The sequence below is a fragment of the Nasonia vitripennis genome, chromosome 5, assembly GCF_009193385.2.
Source record: "Nasonia vitripennis strain AsymCx chromosome 5, Nvit_psr_1.1, whole genome shotgun sequence".
NCBI classification, from domain to species: Eukaryota; Metazoa; Arthropoda; class Insecta; order Hymenoptera; family Pteromalidae; genus Nasonia; species Nasonia vitripennis.
The window spans coordinates 12,653,835-12,666,454 of record NC_045761.1 but is presented as its reverse complement, the minus strand read 5'-3'; the positions used below and the strand labels follow the sequence as shown (position 1 = coordinate 12,666,454).

Sequence of the window (12,620 nt, the reverse complement as noted above, 5' to 3'; positions counted from 1 at the left end):
ATTTTAATTTTTCATTTTAACAATGTATGTTCAGATAAAAAAAAATGGCACAAGGTTTGTAGAGATCAGAACAAATAACACTTTTGCATTTAGGTGACAGGTCTAGATATAAAGCCAGCGCAAGAAGTAACAAACGAAACGGTGGCACCAAAACAAAGCGATAATGAGAGTAAGGAGCACATTGATCCAGCAGAAAAGTCGCTGCCGCAAAAATTTATAAAGAACGAGCTAGTGAAACAACAAAACCCTCAGAAATTCAAGGGAAAACTTCTGAACGGAAGAATCCTAACAGTCCTCTGTACAGAATCGAAAGTTTTGAATCTTTAAACTTGTAAGTATGAAATTCTTTTGTGAAAAAGTTTAAGGGGGTCCCAAAGTCAATTAAAAATTCAAATTTCGCGCCACAAAATGGCAGACAAAAAAAACAATTAATTTACTTATAACAATTAAATACAGCAAAATTACGAAAAATCAAACGCTAGCTATCCTCCGTTAAATAATTATTCATCATTGTCCAAATTTCCAAGTTATTCATAACAATATGTCGCCGAGAAAACCTTGAAAAAATCCGATTTTTTAATATTTCTCAAGGTTTTTTCGGCGACATATTGTTATAATAACTTGGAAATTTGGACAATGATGGATAATTATTCAACGAAGGGCAACTAACTCTACTCTTATAGTTTTTCGTAATTTTGCTTTTATTAATCGTTATAAGTGAATTCATTATTTTTTTGTATGCTATTTTGTGACGCGAAATTTGAATTTTTAATAGACTTTGGGACCCCCCTTAAGTATTACTACTGTTAAGTTTATAATTATAGTGAACATTGCATTTTTAGAAAGCCAGAGCTGTTGCGGGGTTTTTATGATATGGGATTCAACTACCCTTCTAAAATTCAAGAGACACTTCTACCTAATTTGCTTCGCGATCCGTAAGTTTGTAAAAACCTTAATTAAATGAAAATAGTGAAGACATGAATAATAACAGATGCTATAATTTATAGTCCACAAAACGTGATTGCTCAAATTCAACCATCAGGAACTGGAAGAACTGCAGTATTTGTGTTAGCGATGCTAAGTAAAGTAGATACAAGCAAGATGTATCCACAGGTTTTATGTCTTTCTCCCACATATGAGTCAGCAAAACAAACAGTAGAAGTTGCAACTAGGATGTCAAAGTTTTGCCCAGAAATAAAGATAAAATTTGCAATTGGAGGAGTAGAAAGTAGGTTTGCAACATACAGTATAATGTATTATTTATTATGTTTTTTGGTATGACTAATCGTTTCATTAAGCATAATCCACTTTTTTAGTGGCAAAAAAGAGCAATAAGATTGAGGAACACATAATTATTGGAATACCAGGAGAAATTATGGACTGGATTCTTCAATTCAAATTTTTTGATACCAAGAAGATATCTGTGATGGTCGTGGATGAAGCTGACATTATAGTCGCTACTCTACGCTATCAGAATCAATGCATTATAATACAAAAGTAATAATAATAAAAAATTCATTTCTGATAATTGAACTTGCTTTTTTAGATTGCTACCTAAAAAGTGCCAGGTGATGCTTTTTTTCTGCAAAATACGACGCAGAGGTGTCGGAGTTTGCTAAGATTATTGTTGCAAATCCAGTTATTATTCGGCTGTTGAAAGAAGAGCAATCAATAGATAGTATTAAGTAATATTATGTTAAGTGTAAAGATGTCCTTGAAAAATATGAAGCCATCTCGAATATTTGTGAAGTCATTTAGTTGGACAGTTTATTCTTTTTTGCAATGTAAGTTGACAATAATTTTCAAGTAGATCAAGTGTATTTAAATTATTTAAAAAATTAATCTATAACAAATTTATAACTAAAAATTAATTTTTGTAACACTAAAAGTAATAAATTTTTGTCTAGACTGAAAAGTCTGCTAGCTGGGGTTAGCTGAAAAGATGACTGTAGACGGGCATTCAGTTACCGTTCTGTCGAATGATCTGACAATGGACCAAGAAGTTTGTATTTTGAAGAGATTTAGAGTGGAATTAGCGATGGTTTTAATAACTGCAAGCGTCCTAGCGCAAGGTAACTCGGATATTTTACAAATCTTTGAATACCAGAATAATAGAAAAGCTTTAATGTTTTCAACAATTATAAAACTATTTACAGTTATTAAGGTAAATCAAGTAAAGGTCGTTATTAATTTTGATCTACCAATGGATGAAGTCGGGAAGGCACACTGCGAGACTTATTTGCACAGGATAGAAAGGACAGGACGACCTGGTGAGCACGGTATCGCGGTTAACTTATCGCGTTGATTCGCCTTATGCTATGCAGTTATGCAAAGAACTTGAGGATTAGACCAAGAAAAAGATCGCTTAGTCATATAAGCTGTATGTTAAGTTGTAAATAGGATTTTAAGTGATAGATTTCTGTGTAACAAAATCAATTTTTTATAATATATATATCTGATATCTATTTTATCTACAACAACTTTGTTACTTTTCGTATTATCATTATTGTTGTTGCACTAAATAATCAACGATTACCTTGTATAAGTTTCTTCAATGCAGCAACTCGTTTCAATCGCTAAGAATTTAACTAGAATTTACTTTGTTTTGTCTTATTTTTAAAAAGTATTTATTTATAATTTATTAATGATAGTACGAAGAAAAAGCGATGGCAGCGTCCTAAAATCGAATTCTGTACTCTACTTTGCGCTGCTTTAAAAAATTTTAAATTCAGAATATATGTCTTTCCTATACGCTTTGAAAAATTTTTGATTTTCTAAAACAAAAATCAGTTTCACATATATAACCACGTAATTATCTGTATCTCATTTAACGCTATATTTGATATACCGCTTAATTACTACAGATAATGAAAAATCGCTGGAAATGATTGCTCAATATAAACATGTTTGAAAGCTTATGATTGAGGATTATTACATTTGATTGCAAACATAAACTGCAGGAGTACTAAAAAGATCATACCGATTGGGATTATAATATTAAATAAAATTGAACGTCAGTATTTGTTTATCTTAAAAAACTCGGCCGGTATACGTGTCCTGCAACTGCTGCCATCTGCTAATCTAAACTTTGAAGCTTTCTAAGCGACATACGGGGTTAACATTGCAAAATTATTGCAATTAGATGTGTGTCGTATGTACACTTTGGTAATTGTTATAAATATAAACAATGGGTGTTTGCGAACACCCGCACTCACTGTCCATACTTTACATACATACAAACATAAACGAAGATGAAAATACTTAATTGAAGTAAGAGTCATGGATAGTAACGGCTTAGCAACGTTTTCAGGCCTATAACCTGTCTATAACAATACCTCCTTGAAAAAAACTTCTCATGTTCCACCGTTAAAATAAAAAAATATCTCTCGCTTTTGGAGCTTCACCCACGAGCCAAAAACCCGGCCGCTCCGCAGGAATTCGCGCAATATTGCCTCTCTACACACACAGAGTAGAAAAAGCCTCTCTCTCTCTCTCTCTCTCTCTCTCTCTCTCTCTCTCTCACACGCTACTTACACTCCCACCCTCGATGCTCGGCACCCCCACTCCCTTCTGAAATTCCATCTCCCCTCGCACACATCAGCATCCCTGGCCAGAGCACTCTAGCGTCGCACCCACGCAAGCACGGGCGGGGGTGGCGACGACGACGCCGCGGCTGATGCTGAATGGCGGCTGCTCTACTCCCTCCCCCTCTCAGCCCGCCCACGCAATCAATAGCCAAGGCCTAAGGATTCTACTGAATGGACTCTATCTCTCTCTCGCTCTGCGGACGCCGCGGCGGAGAGACCAGCGGCAGAGCAGCAGCAGCAGCAGCAGCAGCAGCGGCGCTTCTGTATTGATTACTCGCTGCTGCTGCTGCTGCTGCTGCTGCTGCTCTGCCGCCGCTCCATCGACCCGCCCCAGCTGTGTATTACCGTTCATTCATAAATCTTTGCCTTTTCACTCACAATTCTCAACGACGCGCCGCGCGGCTGTAGCTTTTTGACAGTCGACTCGCGACTAGGTTTTCATGAATCCAGGTTTGCCAGGTATTGGTTCGATGCGCGGGTCGTATTAGGTACACGACTCGATCGCGTCGCGCGTGTTTTGGTATATGCGTCCATTCAGAAACTCCGTCGCCGGGATCGTTCATTCAGAATGTGGCTGCTCCTTTTTCGCTGTTTGGGAATTCCGATTTTTAACGACCAAAATTGCCTTATGATCTCGTCAGTCGAAGATTAACGCTGTACGTACGCGCGAAGCGCTGATCCTCCGTCGTGTAACGCACTCGGTTGCAAAGCTGCGAAATTAAAGAGTGAATTATTCCAACAAAGCTGATTGATTCTGATTGTACTCGGCGTATTTATACGAGCGCCATTTATCTATGCTTCTCCTTAGAACCTCGCTTAATTGACGGTACGATTCAATCAGCTGTCCGGGGACGCTTGGCCACTTGGAACGAGTGAATGTTATTGTGTGTGAAATCAGAAATTGTCATAATAAACGTGTTTGCGCATCGTTTCAGACTGGATTTCAAATACGTGCGATGCGGGAAATCTGATATTATACAGCGATCGGACTGCGTATACTTCTCCGCTCGGATAAATCCAGGTCAAGCACGGATACATTCGAATCGCACGTCCGAGCCGCGCTCTCTCCTGTTATACTCCTACTATACTTCCGATGGCATTTCACGAATTTCATTTTACATGCATGCATTCTTTCGCCGCTCTTGCGCAGAATTCGCGAGCGTAAGCGTATTCCTTGAAGCTCGATACTCGATCCTTGTTACCGATTTTATAATGATAATATATGCCAAGAAAAAAGAAAAATATACTTATACGATACTTCAAATATAGGAGAGTGGGTAAAAGTTTCGAGCCATAATCTCTCTTCATTCTAGCTACCACTTCCTCTCGATCATCCTCGCTTATTCTCATCTCCTTCTTTACGCTCGATCGTGTGTTGTCGGCTCGCGTTTCGGGTTACATTCTCTGCGCGCTACTCCTTCAATGCCGTTGGAAAATAACGAAACGCGGCTTTTCCACGAGAAATAGACTTTAGCCCGGAAGAGGAGTCGACGAGAGCTTTCGAATTTTGCTTTTCTATAGTGTTTTATATAAGCTGAGATCGCAAAGCGGAGAACATTCTCATTCAAAAGGGTGCAAATTCAGGATTTTTTACTTTTTAACGCTCTACAAATAAGCGGAAGGCACACAACGTTTGCGTAGCAGCAGCATAAGCAATTTGACAACTAATTAGCTCTGATGGCATAATCGTCTGCACAGGAATTCGATGCTGATCGATCAACCGGAAATTTGCACAGGAGAAACCGTTCAAGATGTCTCTCTCTCTCTCTCTCTCTCTCTCTCTCTCTCTCTCTCCATTCGCCGTGTGTCTGCGATATTAACTAAATACCAGGGGATCTTTTGTGTCAAGTGGAATGTTCATAATGAAAATTTAATGCTCTGCACGCCGGCGTGAGGAATGGGAGCATCAATCGTGAAAAGGCCGTGACGTCGTCTTGATTGCCCGACTTTTTTAATCCAGGGCAGTAATAATTTTCGCAAATAAAAAAAAAAAAAAAAAAACGTTAACGATCCCGTCGAGAAATATCCTCATAGCGAGGCGTGTAATTCAGCAGGATGGCGGAAATAAAAGACGCGCAGCTCCCTTATATAATTCCACGCAAACGAGCTGTAATGGCTTAATAAAGGGCGTACGGTATATCGCGAGGGCAAAAACTGGCGCTCGCGCACTCGCAGACGCAGCCAGGGGCTGCAGGAATAATCGAGTCGATGGATCGAATGGAATTCCACGTGGGTGGCTTCCTGTCTGTCGCGTTATTTCCAGAGAGTTGATTGACGCGCCTTGCGCGTATATAATCCTATATACAGTGTCGCCGAACGAAGTTATAGAATCGGCGACTACATTCGAATTACGCGAATTTTTGACGGGACGAGAATTTTCTAAATTCCATTATGAAACTCCTAAACCAATTCAGATCCTCGGCATCGCAGTTCGAAGCTCCGTGAGAAATCCCTTTTCGGCAAAGGGTAGTCGATTTTCTAGCCCCTATATACCCCCGCAAACTCATGCAATCCGCCCCTCGACACCAGCCAATTCTATAGTGTATATATATAGCTCACGCGGCTCTGAACTGGCTTATATGTGTAGGTGTAGAGGCATCATCTACATAAAAACGTCGTTTCGCGAGCACTGAATCTCCTTGATGCCCCGGCCATTTGCATGGAACACGCCGGCCTGGGAAATGCAGCCGGCCGCGGAGATTAGACAATTCGACGGAGATGAGAGGAGTCGACTTTTGGACTCTTCCCGCACACACAAAATCGGTGGCAACTATCATGCAAATAGAAAGAGCAAAAGCGATCGTTTTGCTGCAATAGCCGGTCGCATTTATTTTCGAAGCTTACCGCAAAGCACGCGTACAATCGTTTTCGCCATCATTATTATTATTTTAATCTCGAAATAAAAGTACAAGCCAGAGAGGCAGGAATAATTTAATATCATCGCTGCGTGACCTGCAGACTTTCTCTCCGCGGCTGCTGCTGAGAGTAGAGACAGCGAGAGCCAGATGGTGCCGGAGATTTTTTAAATTATTCCTCTTCTTATATTCATCATCGCGGATGCGAGGTCACGTAGCGATAAAGAAATTGCACCGTGTAACATTATACTCTTCCGACGATTAATTCGGTAGTTTTACATTTTTTTTTCGCGGCGCTCTTCACCTATTATCATACCCGACAGATAATATGCACGTGTTATTTTTGAAAATAAAGTGAAAATTAATGCGTTCCCGGATAAATACGCAAGTGTTATGAGCTTCCGAGAATATTGTTTCCGTGCATTCAGAGCCGCTCGCTTGGCAAATTCTTCGAATCATTCGAGGTGCTTCAGGCTCGTACTTATGTAAGCGACTAATTCCAGATATAGGATATATTATATAATTATTATTGTAACGTGTGCGGTATTGTTTGTAATGTTAAAACGAAGAAGAAAACAAAGCCACCAAGTGTGCGCATAGAGCTGAGTTAGCAAAAGATTATTATTATTATTCCGAAATAGAGCCAGCATTCAAAGTAGTTAATGTCGCGGAGCGGAAGGACAGGCCGAATTTATAAGGTCTATAAAAGCCACGCGATTCTTACTCCTATCCGCCGTAACAGGATTAACGTTAGCATCAATCTTCGAGCCAGGACGTTGAAACGATATACCTCTGCGCGCGATTACGTCTTAATGTGTCACACGTTTTCCAGACAGAGCTGCGGCGATTGTTCGCGCGTCGAATAAATAAAGCGCCCAAGCTCTCTACCACAGCCCTTTGTTATCATCGTCTCGGATTTGCATCGAGTGTATAAGCGCCGACGAAATTCAAATTCATAAACCTCGCGGCCAGATCTTGTGGAAATTAAGTGAAAACAACTCAACTCGCCGACCGCATTGTATTCTGATGCTAATTTTTTGGAATATCATCCCTTTAAAGCTCCGAGCGATACACACTGCACCTCGAGACAATATACGTCGCGCGTTAACAATAGCTGAGAGTCAAAGCGGCGTAAAGAGTTTTTTCTGAGCGGAAGTCCCGGTAACCAAACCCGTTTAGCGGCAAGTGACGCATTCTCGAGTTCAAGCTTATATAGGCAGTATACGTTCATCCGCACTTACATATACCTGCTAATATACGTCATCCCGCGCAAAGGAACTTACATATCTGGGCTCTCTTTCCTGGTGGCCCACCGGTACACAGGCTTGACCCGTCCTGATTGCTCGAGGCATGCGATATTTACCATGTGTGCGTGGCCGGAGCAGGCGGAACTTGGCTGAACTCTGTCGCCGCAGAGTTAGCTACGAATGCGAGTCATCAGAGCCGAAAGCTAGATTACGCGAATTCATATACATAGAAACTGTAATACTTGTTAATAGTAGCATGTAATAGCGGACGCTTTTCCAAAGTCGGCGGGGCTTTTCGCGGAATTTCATCCCGGCTGATGCACTCGCTCGATAATTATACATGCATCCCGTCGACTCTTCCGCAGTGGCGAACGAGTATAAATCCCCGTCGCAAACGCTCGCTGTATCGTTCCAAACGATCTACACCAACATGTGCCACCCACGCGCGCGTGTATAGTCCGATCATTAGCGTCGCTATCGCGCGAGGCTCGATAGAATCGGTCGTTGGAAAAAAAAAAATTCCGGCGCATCCATCATACATCGATTGAAATCGCTATGGTACATCGCGCAGCCAAGGCCGCATAAATTTCGCCTCGGGCCAGAGTATAGAGCTGGGAAATCGATCCCGCGAGGTAAAAGGGACATTTCAAAGACGTACATATAAAGTACCATGTGTCGCCGCGCGCGAGCTTTGTAGTCGTGGCTTGCGATCCTCCTTATTTCGCCGCATCTATATCTATATGCTCGATGTGTACAGAGACGCTCGCGGCTCTTTATCTTTGACCCTATGTACTGCGACGTTGATGCGGTCTACTCTGTGCGCCAAAGGTCAGGGGGAGCCGTCGGGAAATGCGATTGCGTGCTTTATAGTCGCTTTGTGCTTTCCGCTTGTGCTTCGGCTCACTCGGATTGTTTATTGAATGCGATACGTCCGTATACGTCGAAATGTGTCAAAATCATTGTAGCAATAAATGAATATGTATTCGGCTGAAAGATTTCCGCGCGGAGCTCATATAGCGATCGAATACGTATAACGGGGGACGAGACGTAAAAAATAATATCCTCGCGCGCCTTTGATGCTCTTTCTCGCTCAGGCTGGCATATAAACCAGGGAATTCGTCCCCTAGGGACGGCTACGCTACTGCAAGGAAACGTATACACGTATCAAAAGAAGCTAAAATCACGGGAGCAAGGGCGATATTCGAGGAATTTCCGATGCCGAAAGACGCGCAGTCGTGCGCTATAGCTATGACATCGAAATCGCAGGAACGTCGTATGTAAATTTTTCGACTATACACGTTGCTGCAGCAAAAGAAACTTTGTATAGGTATTGTCGAATTCGATATCCCGAAATACCATCGAGAATACAACATCGAGCTCCTGTCGCAGCGCAGAGCCTATCGGAGAACTGGGTCAACAGCGGAGCTCTACTCCACCTGCTATTTACGCGCTGCAGTTTTGATGGGAACGACGCTCCAACGACTACGTGCGCGCGTGTGTGCGTGTACACGTAGAAGCGTAGGCCAGCAGCAACATGCACACGGTATTTACCCTTAAAACCGACGAGGCCAGGTATGCAGCTGGCACTGAGCCGTGAGCCAGAGTATCACGTATGCGCACGTGCGGATGTGTCTCTGCCTAAATAGTCTGGAGACTCGAATCGCGTGTTTAGTCGTGGAGGCTTAAGGAGCGATCGTTATTTATTTATTTGTTCACGAGCGAAGAAGATATCGTAAGCTTTTTTCTTGAATAACTAGGAATGAAGGCGCGCTTCGCGCGCTCTTGATTCTATCTCTGTCTAATAACACTGGTAGAAAATCTACCATAAGTGTTGGGCGGCACACTAACGTCTGCTAATATTTTATAAGCATGTAACATGTTACTAAATCCCTCGAAACTATTTTTTAATAAATATATTAGTAATGCTCAATGTCGTCATCATTGCTTTGAATAGTGAATTTGAAAAAAAGTTCAGTATAAGAGTCAGTGGGTTTGTCTATCATTAAAATGCCATTTATTTGCATTATAAAAAAGCTATACAACTGAAATTTTAAACAAATACTTACTATGCTACCTAGAAAACATGTAACCTACATGATTATGATTTAACTGTTTTCATTCATATTTTCACATCGAGGCCCATATGAATTTTTTAATTTAGCGTATCAAATTTTGCTTGTAGACAGTTACACAGAAACTACCATCTCTAGCACATTGTATTTCTGCTTTCCAGTTTATTTTTACATGAAGAATTTTGACTTTTAACAGTTCTTAGAGTTTTTGAGACCGATACCTGTTTCTCCATTTTTGCATTTTTTCTTATTCGAAAACTAACAGGTCTAGAAAGCTCATATTTTGCATATTGATTTCTTTTGTGATTGTGGAAAGATATTTAAAGTTGAATCAACGTTAACTGAAATACTTTTGTGTTCGACTACAATACCCATGATAATTATTTAGTCGTATGGCATGAGTTTGCATTCACATCAGTGTCGGAGTCGAAATCAGAAGTTTTTCAGTTAAGGTCGAATCAACTTTAAATATCTTTCCACAATCACAAAAGAAATCTATATGCAAAATATGAACTCTCTAGACCTGATAATTTTTGAACGAGAATAAATGCAAAAATGGAAAAACAGGTATCGGTCTCAAAATCTCTCACAACTATTACATTTATCACTTTCTCCATGTAAAAATATGCTAGAAACCAGAAATACAATGTGCTAGAGATAGTATAGTTTCTGCGTAACTGGCTATAAGTAAAATTTGACCTGCTCAATTAAAAAATTCGTATGAGCCTGGATGTGAAAATATGAACGAAAACAGTTAAATCAGAATCATCTAGGTTACACATATTTCTAGGTAACATAGGAAGTGGCAGTGTCATATTTTAGTTGTCTAGTAGCCTTTTTACAATTCAAAGAGCATTGTATAATGATAGACTTAAACTTACTGACTCGGATACTGAACTTTTCTTTAAATTCACCTATCAAACCTCACCGAGGGCGACTTTGGGCACAGGGACACAGTATATCTTCAAACTGTTTATTCTTTTAATTGAACTTCTCACTGACATTAAAAAAAAAAACTAAATAATATTCACACACTTTATTACTACTTCAAATAGAGTTAGGGTGCCACTTTTCAATACACATGTTGTAATACTAAACACTCTTGGTAATGATTAATTTTTACTAAAATTTCTTGCTAGTTATATTACATATATTCTATCTGTTATCAAGGTTTCCACATTTCATTTTAAACACCTCATACATTTCTACTAGGGTTATGAGTTATGACTGTTTTGAGGGTTATGAATTTAATTTTTCTCGTTCCCTAGGCAACCAACTAGCAACCAATCAGAATCACGTATTAAATGCTTCACAACAAAGGTCATCATTTTTTTAAGAGAGGAGGATTTCTGAATTTGCGAATCGCGGCGCGCTGGAGTGGCTTATTGTGCGAAAGCTTTTATGAATCGTAAAAGGAGAGAAAGCCTGGGCAGGATGAAAAAAAAGGGAATTCGCCGCTTCAATCTGAATACCTAAAATATTTGTGTACTATGTAATACGCAGTGGAAAAGCTCGTATAAAAGATGTCTCGATTATTTGCAGATAATTCACTTTAAAAGCTCTCGCGATCTGGCTTTGCTTTAATACCGAGATGACTTATGAAGCATTTTCTCCTCTTTATTTCCATTCGCTCTTGAGAATATTTCATCGAGATGTGTGCCGTGTACGTCCCGCCGACTTTGTATACACACCGGCAGCGCAGGGAATTCAATTGAATTGAATTTTAATCTAATTCCAAAAGCAAACGAGTCGCGTTTATAAGTAGTTGGTATATTCCATGAGAGAGTTTGCGTATTATAACGAGGTGCTTCATTCTTCGCGTGACGTCCACTTAAAATTTAATCAAAAGTCGTCGCGATTCCCACTGGGTGTATGGAGTGCACAACAAAATAAAAACAATCACATCAGCCAATCCCTCTTATATACTAGCGCAAAAACTCATCAACATCTCGCTCATTACGGCACACGAGCGCTCGCGCGAAAGTCTCCTTCCAAAAAACTCGGGCCATTCATCTTCGCGCGAATTTCGCACTCGCCGGACTTTATCTCCGCTAACGTCTCGATCGCTGCGTGTATACGTGTGTGTGATGAGTGTATACGGATACACACCCACACGCGGGTGATTCATGAGACGTCGCGTGACTCGGCGCCGCTGGAAAATGGAAAACCGGCCAGAAATTTGCAGCGGGAGAAAAAACCGGAGATTTTTATCGGCCACCCCGGGATATAATGAATCGAATACACACGAGCCTTACGTTGCGCGGGATTCGAATGTCTATAGCGGAGGGATGAGGCATGGAAGCTTGAATCCGGGGCGAGCGCTTTTTTTCACGAGTTGCGGGTGCGAGGAGTGGGAAAATCGTCTTACTATTTATTAAATATCACACGCTTGACGTGAAGCCGCAAAATCTCGAGAAGCTTCAGTAGCTCATGCGCTTGACATCCAAAAATAAATCGACCACGGCGCGATGCACTTGCAGACGGTTCCGCGGGAGAAAAGTCAAAAAAGACGCACGACTGGAGACGTTATTTATAGGTAACCCGACCGAGTGCGTAATTCATGTTTACTGCAGTCGTTGCCGTCGAGCGAGTATTTTTTGATTCATTTTTATACAACATTTACCGTGCTTGTATGCGCGGGAAATTGAAAAGCGCGCAACTAGATGAGAGGCCGCTGTGATATACTCTACAGCGTCGTCGTTTTTCGTATATATAAATCATCCGGCTAATTAGTTTTCACAATCCAGAGCTTATTTACCCGACGTAATCGAAAACCGCGGAGACACAGAGGCGGGCAAATAGAAAAAGCTCCGAGGCTGAAAATCAGCGCTCTTCCGACTTATTTAACGCTATTTCAGC

General features: G+C 40.9%; 1 pseudogene; it reads left to right on the top strand.

Moving 5' to 3' along the window:
- The first annotated feature begins 22 nt into the window (after positions 1–22).
- LOC100120506 lies at positions 23–2,473 on the top strand (annotated as a pseudogene).
- Positions 2,474–12,620: the final 10,147 nt, after the last annotated feature.